Raw genomic sequence first — 15,195 nt, forward strand, 5'->3', positions numbered from 1 at the left:
GAGAAGCATCCTTCCTAGGTCCTCAGCCTGGAATTGAGACACGCCCCCAGGGCTCTAGCTGCAGGGGTCAAGGGCAACTTTCTCAAGCAATGGAGGTCAAGTATGCTTTCTATAAATGGAAATCTTTATTATTTTAGCACAAATATATAAGTAAGCACACATTACAAATGTTCGCCTTCTTCTCAAAAAAACCGCTTAATGGAGGACGTGCTATGGAGAGGGAAAGTTAAGTGCTCGGACGCTTCATACCTGGGAGAGGCGGTCAGTCACGGCGGCTTTGGGGTCAGACTAGCTTCCTGTGACCTGTGGGAGTTACTTCAATTTCTTCATTGATACACAGAAGTGCTGGGTGACAGCGACATCACCCCCCTCAGAGGTGGATGAGCATGAAAGTAGAAAACTCCTGGAAATGCTTAGCAGAGGGCCTAGTGCATAGCAAACACTCAGATATTAACCAGTCTCACCTTCTGCTAAATTCGGCGTTCCTTCCTCCACTTCTTCTAACTTGGCGGGCTTGTTGGCCCTGCTGTCCCCTGGCTGAGTCCTGCCGTCCCCTGACTGAGTCCTGCCTACGTCCCTCTCCCTTTGCTCAGGACTGTCCTGTTGACCCAGAGCCTAATGTCACCATGTGGCATCTACCTGGATGCTATGCGGCCTCCCTTCTGGAAGTGTCTTCTTTCTGTTTTCCTTTCAGCCCATTGAAAACATTTGTGAGTTATCATATTTATCTAATAATTTTGTATTTCTAGCCTAAATATTATTCCAAACACACCACTTTAACTTCAATATGTAATGTGGGCTGATTTTATAGCAACTATATATGTAATTAATCAACGAGCTGTGAAGGACTATTTTTGATATGCTCTGTGTCAGTCTTTAGAAATCTTGAAGAACAAACCAGCATGCTTACATAATATAATGATGGAAATAGGTCCCTGGCAACTGAAAGTAGAGGTCTGTCTGGGTCAGGGGGCTCTCAGTCGAGGTCCGACACGTCCTTTGTAGGCACTTGAGTAAGCCCATTACCCCAGCGGGCCTCAACACAGGGAGATTTGGGGGACACTAGAGAGGCCCCGGATGGACGAGACGCCCAGTCCTTCCCCACCTCCTGCTCTTGTTCATCCTCTCCTAACAAAATGGTCTGCCCTGGGCTTGGGCAACAGTCTCAATGCCAAGCTCCAGCCCGGCCCTGGGAAAGAGGAGGACTCTAAGCAAGTTTTCCTGTAGTATTTGCTGGAAAGGCAGAAGCAGCTTCTTCCTCTTTTAACCTTGTTATTCGTGGCCCTGGCGAATCTGAGCTCAGGCGTGTGAGAAAGGCCTTCCTGAGCTGTGCCAGAAAAGGGGCCACACTGGGGCGCGTGGGCTTGCCGCACCTCTACGGGAATGTGTGTATGTGGGCAAGGTTGGTTGGGGTTCCTTCAGCCTCTCTGTCTCTTAGATCATTTGGCTGGGATTGTCACAGCACTCACAACCAACGTCCCCAGGGAGTCTCAGCACAGACCGGAAAGCTACACAGGGAGGGAGCTCACAAAACAGATCAAGCCAGACAGAGAAGAGGGCAGAGGCCGTCTCTGACTCCCATCACAGGGCAAGGGATCAGAACCCAGATCTCCTGACTCCGGTGCCTCCTCACCTCCCTTCAACCTCTGATTTCAAAGAGGTTTGGCTCTATCCTTCCCTGCCTACAGGCTCGCCTGGCTCCCTGACATCTGAGGTCCAAACCCCCCACCTCTGTGTGCGTCACTGGACTGCTACCCATCCGCCTATTCACTAGCTAATTCACCCATTCACTGAAAAACCATTTTCTGAGCCTCCTTGAAGGAGATGGGGCGTGCTGAGGGTCTGGGAGTGATCAGGTCAGGTCCGCGAGAATACGACTGTGAGCTGGGGGTGCTGCCAAGAGGGCTGTGGGCCCCGTCTGGAGGCAAGGAGACCAGTTAGGAGGGTTGTTGGCAATCCAGGGGGGAGGAGGGGAGGGCCTAAAATCAGGTTGTAGCACAGTGGTCGGTGTGGTCGGGGATGCACCATGGGACAAAATAGCCAAATGCCATGATTTTCAGCCTCAGTGCTAGAATCAGACACTTACTTCTCCCAGTCCTTCTCTCCCTTCACCACACTCCCCGTGCTGATTCCTGGGCTTGGCTAGTGCGCACCCGCTTGTCCGAGGCCCCACCCCTGTAGTTAGCATCTCCTGCTCGGATCAACCACTCCCAGGCCTCTTTCTGAGGGCCCCAAAGATCACGCCAACCCAAGTTCAAGTGGGTCTATGGTGACATGGTTCATTCTGTGGATAGCCCTGTGCAGCATACACTGTGTAGGTGTGGACTCGCCCCTCACTTCTCTTACCGTCAGCCTGACTCCGTTGTAGCTCTGGTGAGGGCAGATAGGTGTGCGTAAGGAGAGGGAGATGGGGTGAAGGGGGGACGCCAGCCCCGATTCAAGCTTCCCCACTTGAAGATTCACAGCTGCTGCAACTCACCCCTCAGCACCTCACCCCCTCTTTGAAGGGGCTTAGTGGCCTCAATGACACTAAGAAGTTAGTTAAATGTCTTTTAGTAATAATTCTTTCTCCTAACTCCTTTACTGAGGCATTTTGAAAACCATGAGTGTGTGTGTGTGTGTGTGTGTGTCTGTCTGTCTGTGTGTGTCTGTCTGCACACGTGCCCAAATCTCACCACACAGCCCAGTGGCACTGGTCATCACTTACTGGGAGCCAGGCCCCATGCTCAGTGTTTCACCTGCACGTCCTGCTTTATCCCTCAGCTCTTACTAGACCCACCTTGCAGATGAGGCAACGGCTCAGGGCCGTTCAGGAGCATGGCCAGGTCACATGACCATTGAGTGTAGACCAGGATTTAAGTCCAGGCTTGCCCAGTCTGGAGCCTGTACTGTTCACCATTCTTATGCTTGGCCTCAGAGCACCAGCCCTTTGCCTGCCCCCCAGCTGCCTCTGGGATTCCTTGTTCCTGTGTTTTGCAAGACCATGAAAAGGGGATATAAGTTCATTTTTTATTTATTAATCCTTATTCAGTAAACTGTATGTCAGCTGCTGGGTTAGTTCTTAGCAGGGGTGGAGGGAGGGCACCCAGTGATAAGATCTCTGCCCTCCAGAACCCCACCCCCACCACCTGGTAGTGGCCACAAGACACACACACACATCACACTACTACTTAAGGGAAGGCCATTGGACATGAACTCCGGGGGACGGGTGCTGGCAAACAGCAGGATGTGGAAAGCAAACTCCCTGTACACACTGCCCTTCATGAGAAGGAGCCACACGGGGGAAATCCCTACAGTGTAAATCCCCCAAGTTCATGTAGGTCAAACATGCACATGAGCACATGAATGGGGGGTGTCTGACCTTCAGTAAATTGACAGCATTTCAGAAAATGACGAAAAGACGACAACCGGAAAGCCTCCCAGCTTCCTTCAATCTTGGCACGCACGTTCTCTGCCTTCTTTCAAGGCAATCAGGGTCACCCAACATCAGCTGAACCACCTCCGTCTCTCAGGGAGTGACAGCAAGTGAGGGGACATTCTCTGTTACCAGGGTTCTGCTGATGTTTTTTTAAAGAAGTTTTGCTTAATGAATTGATTGGGTTAGAGGAGGACACTGATGCTCCTTGGGTCCCCCGAAACCTCTTGTGGTGATGTGCCCAAGGACTGCCCTTGCCAGGTACGGCCAAACCCAAGGCTTCTGAAAATGGGCTGGGCCCTGGCTGAACACCTCGGGTCCTAGCACCAAGGAGCTTGCCTTGACAAGAAGAGCATTGCTTTCCTGTGTGGGGAAAGGGGCTCGGCTGGAACAGGACTACTCACGGTTAAATCCTTTAGAAGGAAAATAAAACATCTCACCATCTCCTCTTCCAGTGTGAGGTTTGCTGTGGGGCAGAGGGTGTGGGGTATAGGTTTCTGGCTGTGTGGCAGGTCGCGTCCCTGCAGGGGTGATGGCATGATTATGTGGAGCTGCCTTTATAAATGGCTCACGGTCATGGCCCTGGGAGAGCAAGGCGTCTGCCCGAATGTCTGGGCTGGAGAATCCATCAGGGCCGTACCATGACGCCTGTGGCTGAGAATGTGCCATCACGGCCCTGAGGACCCTCCACGCTGCCTGCTGGGGTGGATGGCATGAGGCACACAGGCTGGGATGGAAATCTGCCTATCCCAGGGGCGCAGACAAGGGGCCAGTTGCCACACGCTGGCTGGCCACCTGCGGAGGTGCTATTGCCCAAGAATTTCTGAGGTCTTAAGTCAGAGTACTTTTCTGAGCCCCAGAAACCTCTCTGAACGAGTACCCCAGATCATATTGTCACCCGCCTGGCAAAGGAGCCCCTTCTCCTAGATGATCCCTGACTCACAGTAATATCCAGAACTTCCTCAGGCTCCTGTTGGCAAGTGGCAAAGAGGCCCTCTCAGACATGGCCTGGCGGTCCCCCAGTAGAGGAGGAAAGGGCGGTTCAGGGCTCCGAGGGCTCTGGCTTTCAGACTGTGCCTCGGAGCTCAGTGTCCAGGCCGTCTCTGCTTCCAAAGGCTGGGACTCTCCGGCTAGAGGGGCATACAGGTGATCTGGTTCATTCTCTCTCACGTGCCATCCCATACCCTCCGTAATGACATCTGCCATTTAGTCAACACTAAGTGTCAGGCACTATACTGGCTGGTTTTCCCATGTAGTGTTTATTTCACGTAAGCCTTTGTAACAACATGACAAGCTAGCGGTTATTAATCCTGTCTGCAGATGTGGGTAGCTGGGACTCGGAGGTGAAGGCATTTGCCTCGCTTCGTGTTACACCGCCACTGCAGAGCGTTGACAAGCACTAGCCTCCACAGCCTTCTCTTGCCAAATGCATGTTCTTTCTGTCTTTTGTGCTGCCCCTCTAGGCATGCCTTCCAAACACCTCCAGTGATGGGGAACTCACTACCTCATGAGGGCACTCATTTGGTCTCTGTGCTCCTTACAGAGAGCTGAGCTCTTCCTAAAGGTCCCACTGGGTCCTCATTCCAACCTTTGAGGCCTCAGAAAATAAATCTGTGCCCTCTGGCCTACATGGCAGCCTCCAAATATTTGCTGAAGCTCTCAGTCCCCATAGGGCTTCTTTTCTCTAGGCTGACCTGCCTCCCATGCTTCTCCCGTCCCCCAGGGGACATGAATTCACACCTCACTCTGCTCCTTTCTTGCCGCTGGACATCATTGTCCTGTGCCCTTCAGAAGGAGTGGAACACGCCATATGGCCAAAGACTTGGGATCTCTCATTCCACCTGCTTTGTTTTAAAGTGTTATATTTAGTTGTGTTTTAAACTTGTTTTTTTTTTTTTAAAGATTTTATTTATTTATTTGAGAGATAGAAAGCACGAGAGGGAAGAGGGTCAGAGGGAGAAGCAGACTCCCCGCTGAGCAGGGAGCCCAATGTGGGACCCGATCCCGGGACTCCAGGATCATGACCCGAGCCGAAGGCAGTCGCTTAACCAACTGAGCCACCCAGGCGCCCTTAAACTTGTTTTTAAACCTAGTTTAAAATGTTCAAAACAGCAAAAGAGAATCTAAAGCAAATCGTAAAATCTCTCCCCACCCATCTTCCTCTAAACCCAGTGTCACTCCCCAGAGGACATTTCTGTTGGAAGTTTCTATTTTATTTCTTGTTGCACTTTCTATTGTAAAATTTGAAAACACAACTAGACCTTGATGTGTTGGTGGCCCCGCGTGGAGGGTTAGGAATGCAGCACCCTGCCACTGCCCCTCGCCTCTCCCCACACATTGATTTCCCGCTCTGGTTAGTTATATTACTTTTTGAAGTTCTTTTAGGTGTTCCTGTTATATTACTTTATTATATATATAAACATTGTTTATATTATTGTTTAGGTACATTGTTTATAATATAAACTGAATGAGACAGCTTTTTTAGGTACATTGTTTATAATATAAAGCTGTAAAGGTACATTGTTTATAATATAAATATAATATATTATATAAAGCTGTCTCATTCATGAACTCCCCACCATGAACCTTTGAAGAAAGCAGTGAATCTCTTCTTTCTACCTCTCTCTCATGAACTCTCAATTTTATTATATATATATTTACAATTTCAAGGTTTATAACACTTGCACTCTGTCACTGTTCCACATTTTGTCCATAATGTAATCCTAAAGACTCAAAATCACACTTGAGGTACCACCTTATACCAATTAGAATGGCGAAAATTGACAACGCAAGAAACAACAAATGTTGGAGAGGTTGTGGAGAAAGGGGAACCCTCTTACACCGTTGGTAGGAATGCAAGTTGGTACAGCCACTTTGGAAAACAGTGTGGAGGTTCCTCAAAAATTTAAAAATAGAGCTACCCTATGACCCAGCAATCACACTACTGGGTATTTACCTCAAAGACACCACAGATGTAGTGAAAAGAAGGGCCATATGCACCCCAATGTTCATAGCAGCAACATCCACAATAGCCAAGTTGTGGAAGGAGCCAAGATGCCCTTCAACAGATGAATGGAAAAAGATGTGGTCCATAGATACAGTGGACTATTACTCAGCCATCAGAAAGGATGAATACCCACCATTTGCGTCAACATGGATGGAACCGGAGGAGATTATGCTAAGTGAAATAAGTCAAATCATCATATGGTTTCACTTATTTGTGGAACATAAGGAACAGCATGGAGGACATTAGGAGAAGGAAGGGGAAAATGAAGGGGGGGGAATTGGAAGGGGAGACAAACCATAAGAGACTATGGACTCTGAGAAACAAACTGAGGATTATAGAGGGGAGGGGGGAGGGGGAGGGGTGAGCCCGGTGGTAGGTATTAAAGAGGGCATATATTGCATGGAGCACTGGGTGTTAAACACAAATAATGAATCGTGGAACACTACATCAAAAACTAATGATGTACTGTATGGTGACTAAAAACATAATAATAAAAAAAAAAGAAAACCAATAAACAGCAGTGTGATTATATGAACACTATTCCCTGCAGATCCAAATAATATGACTGGATCCACAGGAAAGAGGAAATGTAATTCACTGCTGTGATACTTCTGACATTCAAAGGAGCCTTTTCTATGGAGCAGAGTCCCGGGGAGACTCAGTCCCTGTCAGCTCTCCTCACTTCTTCTGGGTCAATTCCAACTGCACTTTATTTCCCCTCCCCCCGCCCCGTTTTTTTGTTTTTGTTTTTGTTTTGTCTCTCATGTCATCCTCTTCTTAAATTCTTTTTTAGTCTTGCTAGAGTCATTTTCATTTCCTGGGTATGATTGGTAACTGGTAAAGATATCCACATCTTAATCCCTGGAACCTGTGAATGTTACCTTATATGGCGAAACATGGGTCTTTGCAGATGTAATTAAGTTAAGGATTTTGAGATGGGGCAATTATCCTGGATTATCCAAATGGGCCCTAAATGCAATCATAGGTGTCCTTATGAGAGAGGAGCAGATGGAGATTTCTCACACAGACATGCAGCAGGAGATATGAAGATGGAGCAGAGAGAGATTTGCAGCCACACACCAAGAGATGCCAGTTACCACCAAAGGCTTGAAGAGGCAAGAACGGCTTCTCCCCTAGAGCTTCCAGAGGGGGGGCAGCCCTGCCAACATCTTGTTTTCAGCCCAATGATACTGATCTCAAAATTCTGTCCTCCAGAACAGTGAGAGAATAAATTTCTCTGGTTTTAAGCCACCAAGTTTGTGGTAATTTGCTGTGGCAGCCACAAGAAGCAAATAGAGTAACCTTATAATTGCTTCTGTTTCTGAAAATGACTAATTTGGGTACCCCCTCTTGTTGACAGTTTGGCAAGGTATAAAAGTCTATATTCTATACTAAAAACAATTTTCCCTCAGAACTTTGAGGACACTACACTATGGGCTTCGAGCATCCGATATAGCTGATGAGAAGAAATCTCATGTCACTCTGAATCTTGTTATTTTTCAAGGTACCAATTTTTCCTTGCTCCATAAGCTTTTGTGCATTTTTTTCTATATCCTTAGAGTTCTGTCATTCCATAAGAATGTGTCTGAATGTTGGTCTTTAGTTTATAAATCCTCCTTGACATTCTGTGGACTGTTTCAATCTGAAGACTCCTGCTTTCTTCAGCTGAGGAAATGCTTCCTTAATTTTTTTTAAATGTCCATTTTATGTTAAAACACCTATTGGACAGATTCTGATCTGTCTTCCCTGTCTCTTGACTTTTCTCTGATATTTTATCTCTTTGTACTTCTGCTCTATATTCTGGAGACTTCCTTTCCAAATCACCAATTTGGTCCATTACATTATTCAGCTATCCCACTAGATTTTTGTTATTTCATCAGTCATACTTTGAATTTCTAAAATATCTTTGTTCTTATTTTCAGATAACTTTTCACATCTGGGAAACAAGTCTACTCTTGCTATCCTCTTGATCTCTCCGAAGACACTAATTATAATTTTTTAAAAATATTCTTACTGATCTCTTGAATTATGTCTGATTCTTCCAAGGCTACCTGGCCCTTATTAATGACTTTAGTGTCCCTCTGTGTCAAGAGGAAGAAGGCAAAAGGGTGTGTGTTTAGAAAACACACTGAATCTCAAAACAGAGGGGCATGTATAGTTTGGAAAAAGTACATATCCACAGATACACATACCCCACAGTTTGAAACAACTCCAAACATCTTGAAACAACTCCAAACAGAACCATCTTCTGTTATGAATCATATCCTATCCCCCACCTACACACCATCTTCACGCCCACACTCTAAATGAGAACCAGGGGGCCAGGTTAGCAATTCTCAATCCTGATGGAATATCAGAATGAACTAGAGAGCTTCTAAAAATCACCCAGGCCTGGGAACCCCAGATAAAGCTTGTGTGCCTTTGAGGTTGTGAATCACTAGAACAGACGATGTCTAAGGTCTTGCTTTTGCAACTGGGGCCCATGGACCAGCAGTATCAGCACCACCTAGGAACTTGTTAGACATGCAGATTCTTGGGACTCACCCCAGATGTTCTGAATCAGAATCTTCATTTAAACAAGATCTTCAGTGATTGGTAAGCACATTAAAGTTTGAGGAGCACTGTTTTACTTTATAGGGGATCATAAGACAGTGTGGTATATTTGGGTGTGACCTCCAAGTCCAACAGATCTGCACTTGAAGCCCAACTCTGTCTCTTAACTAATTCATGAACACAATAAAGTTGGGGAAATGTGGCTATAGAGCACTTGTCACAGTGTCTGGCCAGTGGCAGAGTTTCAATAAATGTTATTCTCTTTCTCATTTACTTCTTCAAAGATTCTTTCCCAGGTCTGTGACTCTTCAGCAGGCATGCTTCTCCTGTGCCTCCATTCTTCTCCTGTCTATAAAGCATCCGATTAATCATACTCTTTGGTCTTTTCCCCTCTGGTCCTGTTAGAGCTGTACCATCAAGTCACTCTCTCTCGCATTGTCTTAAGTGATGGCTTCTGGTCTCACTTGTAAAACTTAATAGCAAAATGCTTTTGATATGCAAGCTTCTTTGAAGCTGACCCAATCTATATTCCAGAGATAAAAAGATGTTCTGCATCATAGTTCTTGCTCATATGAAACTTAAGTGTCAGTAGAAAAGACAGCTATGCACTCTGCTCTGCTGGTTTCATTTTCCCTGGTTCCATTTGGAGTTCCCTGGAGAAGCATGGGAAATCGATTCTGTGGCAGGAGATGATGACACCATCCTGCAGCTGTGATTCATGTTGAGGGCACCTTTGATTCATCACTAACTCCTCTTATGGAGCTCACAGTGAACTTCCTCCAGGGCTTCCTAATTTGTCCTTGCTACCCCTTACCCCCCAAAGCTGGGACACTTTCCACAGAAGACAAACACACGCACACACGGTCATGATACCTAAGTCTTCTTAACCAGATTCAGCATCCCAAGAAAACGAGAGGGAATCCTGCCTCCAGCAGCCACTAACCATCAAGTCTGGAGATAATTAACCAGCCAGCGTCCCCTCCCCCACAATTCAGGCCCTTTAGGAGCCACCATCTGCAGTTAGTTGAAGCAAACCACCAGGTGCCTTTCCTAGGAAACTCTCTCTTCTACTCTGTGCTCTGCCCTCCTCCCCATACTACCCTGGGACACCGCCTTTCCCAGCCCATGGACACTGACAGCTTGACTTACACGCAGGGGCCAGATCGCTTATGATAACTGCCCAGGGATGCTGTAAAGGATTATGCCCATGGGTGCAATTCCCAGGCCCGCTCTATGTCTCTGCCTCTCTTTCTGTCTGTCTCCCTCTCTTACACGCACACAGACAAACACCCTAGACCTTCTTTCAACAGCTCTTGGATGGAACTAGAACACTGCTCTGTCAATAAGAGAAACTAGGAGAAGCCATTGTACCACTATGTCAGAGCCATGTTTCTAAGACTTTCACAGTAACACGAATCTCCTGGGGGGGGTCTTGTTAAATGTCAGATTCTGGTTCAGGAGGTCTGGGGTGGGCTCTGAGATTCTGCATTTTGAATAAACTCCGATCATTCAGCAAGGCTGAAGCTTCTGGTCCTTGGGCCACATTTTGAATAGAAGAGATTAGAATGAGCTTTCCATCCTGTAGGGGTCTTCTGGGACCACTGGAGGAGGCACAATTAGTCAGGGACAGAGAGCCTGGAGGGGCGTGCCTGATGAGGATGGACATCCAGAAGACCTGTGTCCTCTCATGATTCTGCCACTATGTCTAACTGATCCATTCAGAAGACGGTTACTGAAGGAATGTTATTAATTTAATTTATTCAGCACAGTAGAGTAAGTATGCAGCATTGATAGTAAGTCAAAAGAAAAACTATATGCACATATCAATAAGTAAGACATTTGATAAAATTGGGCGCCTGGGTGGCTCAGTCATTAAGCGGCTGCCTTCGGCTCAGGTCATGATCCCGGGGTCCTGGGATCGAGTCCCTCATCAGGCTCCCTGCTCGGCAGGAAGCCTGCTTCTCCCTCTCCCACTCCCCCTGCTTGTGTTCCCGCTCTCGCTGTCTCTCTCTCTGTCAAATGAATAAATAAAATCTTTAAAAAAAAAGACATTTGATTAAATTCACATCAATTTCTGAAAAAAAATATTTCCTTTATATGATAAAGGATATCTTTCTTAAACCAACTTCAAGCATAATCCCTAATGGCAAGACACTTAGAAGCAATCTTTCTGCCCAAAGTCAAGGGCAGACAGGAATGTTGGCTATCACTGCTATTAGCTAAGAATCTTTTAAAATTGGGGGCCAGTGCGTATGACTCAGAAATAAGAAGTATAGCAATGGAAAAGGAAGGGGAGACACAGTCACCAGAACGTGCAGATGGTGTAATTGTCAACCCACAAAATCCAAGATTCCTCTGAAAATTTTTAGCATACTTAAGAAAGCTCCATAAGTAGTGGAATATGAAACACACACACACACACACACACACACAAGCCATACCTTTCATACATACATACTCAATAACCAGTTAGGGAAATATGTGAAGGAATGTTTCCTTTCACATATGACAATATAAGTAAGACCAAAAGGTAGGAACTAACTTAATAATTAATGTGTAAGATATCAATAAAGTATAAATAATTAAGCCTTACCAAGAGCCCTGAATGACTTGGAGACCTAGTAAGATAGACCATGTCTCTTAATGGAAGATTAAGTAGTCCTTGACTTTTGATCATAGATAGCTAAGGGTGCAGCAAGCAAATGCTGACCAAAAGCACTGAGTGTGTGTGTGTGGCTTGTTGGTGGCAGGCTTCACTGTAAGATGATCTGGCTGGGCCATTTCATGGAAAATTCCTGATATCATTATATTGAGGGATTTTTCTCTTGGTCAGGTCCTGGAGAAGGTTCATTGGCCTCTGCCTGGAGTGTATACAATTGGCTGTCATTTTCTGCAAGCTAAGTAGGGGAAGGAGGCCGGAGTGATTCACATTCTCCACCTAAACTGTCACATACTCCTGTTGTTTTCAGTACAGAACCCTTGCCTGCAGCTGGGCCTGGGTCCCCCAGCCCAGACCTACTGTATTACCCTTTTCAGGAGGGATGCGGAACAGACAGGCATCAGGCTGCTTAGAATGAGGCGGGGATCTTGGGATCTATTTGCTTTTTAAGTCAATTTGCAACCAGTCTTCCTCTCTTCAGTGCTACTTTGCTCTCATTTTCAGAAGAATTAGGGGCCCCTCCTCCTAAATACCACACAGAATCCCCAGATTGGGTTGTTTCTTAACTTCCCCCGACTACTGACTTAGCATTCAGCTTTGATGTATCTGCTAAGTTACCACTCGTTTAGCTGCTTCTCAGCTTCCAAATTTTGTTGCTGCAACCTCCTCTCCCGTGCTGTTTCATGCATTTATGCCTTTAAATAATGTCCTCCTGAATGTTTCCCACACAGCAATCAACTCAGGGGCCAAGACGGGGAAAAAGCTAGTATTGACTACATCTATTACAGTGAAAATCCATTTCCAAGAATAAAACAGGGGATCAGAGGAACGGAGTGCCCAGTTTAAGACATAAGGGAATGGGGTATGAGATTTTTTTTTTCTCTTAAAACAACATCTTTTGAGAGGCAAACTGGTATATTTCTTCTGCATAGCAAGTTGGTGCTAAGCATCAAATGTCTTAAAAGTATTCAAACGCTTTAACCCAATAATCTCACCATTTGAACCTATCCTAAGGAACAGTCTTAAAGCCTCGAATCAACTTCAAGAACAAAGATGTTCGTCAAAGCATATTTATGATCATGAGAAAACGGAATATCCACCAGTAGGGGATGTTTAAGAAGCATACAAAACATCCGTTCGGTGAAATACATGGTGTGATCATTAAAAAGATGTTTATCAAGAATGAAAAAAATACAGAAAATACTCACATCAAACAAAAAAATCAGGATAAAATTAAATATGTATTATCCTCAAAAATACATAATTTTTAAGGAAAAAATTCTTGCCTAGAAAAGGTGAAAGGAAGTACCCCAAAATGATAACATTGAGTAGAGTTTCACTTTCCCTCCCTTTCGACTTTTCTATAATGAGCCAGTCTTTCTCCTTAATAACAGCTCTATTGAGATATAATTCATACATCATGCAACCTATTCATTTAAAATGTACAACTCGACAATATTTAGTATATTCACAGATATATGCAACCATTGCCACAAGTTAGAACATTTTCATCATATCAAGAAGGAACTCTATACACTTAAGCTGTTACCTCCACCCCCCAAAACCCAAACTCCTTCCCAGCCCTAAGCAACCACAAATCTCTTACCTCTCTAAGATTTGCCTACTCTGGACTGGAATCGTACAAGGCACGGTCTTTTGTGACCAGTTTCTTTCAGCTTAGCCTAATGATTTGAAAGTACATCCGTGTTGTAGTATATAGTAGTACTTGATTTCTTTTTATGACTGAGTACTATTCCAGTGTACGTGCATGTCACATTTTGTTTATCCATTCATCAGCTGATGGCCATTTGGATTGTTTCTAGCTTTGGGCTATTATGAATAATGCTGTTACAAACGTTCATGTAAAGCTTTCGTGTGGACATATATTTTCATGTCTCTTGAGTATCACCCAAGATAAGAATTGCTGGCTCTTATGATAACTCTGTGTTTAACCATTTGAAGAACAGTCAGACTGTTTCCCAAAATGGCTGCATAATTTTACATTCTCACCAGCAAAGTATGAGGGTTTCCATTTCTCCACATCCCTACCAACTCTTGTCATTATCTTTTTGATTATAACCATCCTAGTGGATGTAAAGTGGTATTTCATGTGGTTTTGATTTTCATTTCTCTCATGGCTAATGACACTGCCCACCTTGTATGTGCTTATTGGCCATGTGTATATCTTCTCTGGAGGAATGTCTATTCAAGTCCTTTTCCCACTTTTGAATTGATTATTTGTCTTTTTATTATTGAGTTGTAAATAGTTCTTCTTGCTTTGATGTCACTTTTCATTGGATTTTTTTCGTAGGCATTCCTTTGATCTTTTGACAAGGCAGCGCAGGTCAATTTTTCACATGCTTTGCAGGTTTTTGGTTTTTTTTTTTAAATGTCTTCAGGCAGGAAATGTAGAAAACATTTGTCTGTTTGTTGTTGTTGTTGTTATTGTATTAAGGGCCCAGCATCTGGAACCCTTTCCATGCTTGTGAATTTACCACCTTAAGAGTCTTGATAGGAAGCAGAGCCTTCCTCCTACTGTGGAGCCAAAAAGTCCAGATTTGTGTTTTTCCGGCCTCCCTTCCAGCTAGGACAGGGGCACATGGTTTGGACTTAGCCAATGAGGTTCGCCTGCCCCAGACACGAGCCAGGGTCTTGTGATGAAAAACAGGTGGGTCAACAGAAAAAGCATCCCGGCAAAGGCAGACTCTGTGGCCATGACATCCAGTGCCCGGGAAGGGGGCGGGGGCAGCAGGGACAACAGCAATGAGTGCTTGGTGTCCTGGGATGGCAATGGCCGTGGGGCGACAGGGACACCAGCGTGGTTTTGTGCTTCCTGTCAGATGTGACGACAACCTCCTCCCCTGGTTCTGGGCTGCAGTTTGGCTGTGAAACTGACCACTCCTTGTCTTCTCTGTTCCAGACTGTTTCCTAAGCTCCTGAGTTTCTTTGGGGCTTAAATGAGCAGAATGGCTTTCCACTGTTGCAGTTAAGAAGTTTGACAAGTCAAAGATGATGTTTCTTTTCCTGAGAATGTCTCCTTTATCATTAACTCCCGTGCAAGAGAACACTTACACTATAGTAGATGACAACCACCTGGGATGGGCTGACGTGTGAGAAGCTGAAGCAGATGCTGGGCCCTGACTGACCCCAGCAAAATATGCTAGTTGTCCGAGAAACCCCCGCAGGCGCCAAAGCAGGAAGCAGAGCCCCTGGCCTCAGACAAGCCTTCCGATGACTGCGGCCCTGCCTGACATCTGACTGCAACCTCAGGAGAGTCCCTGAGCCCCAACTGCCCAGCCAACCTGCTCTTGGTTTCCTGACCCAGAGAAAACCCGAGAGACATTAAGTGATTACTGATGTCTTAAGCCCCTAAAGTTTAGGTGATTTGTTAAGCAGCAACAAATAGATAATATGCCCACTGACAGTCAACACGTTTCCTCTCTATTTTGAGAACCCAATAAATCCCACTGTGCTCCAAAACTGGCCAACAACCACCCTCTGAGCCAATCTGTATATTTAAGAACACCGTTTTTTCCAGTGTGGTGTGTTTCTCCACAAAAC

Source organism: Zalophus californianus, chromosome 1 (assembly GCF_009762305.2).
Source record: "Zalophus californianus isolate mZalCal1 chromosome 1, mZalCal1.pri.v2, whole genome shotgun sequence".
NCBI lineage: Eukaryota > Metazoa > Chordata > Mammalia > Carnivora > Otariidae > Zalophus > Zalophus californianus.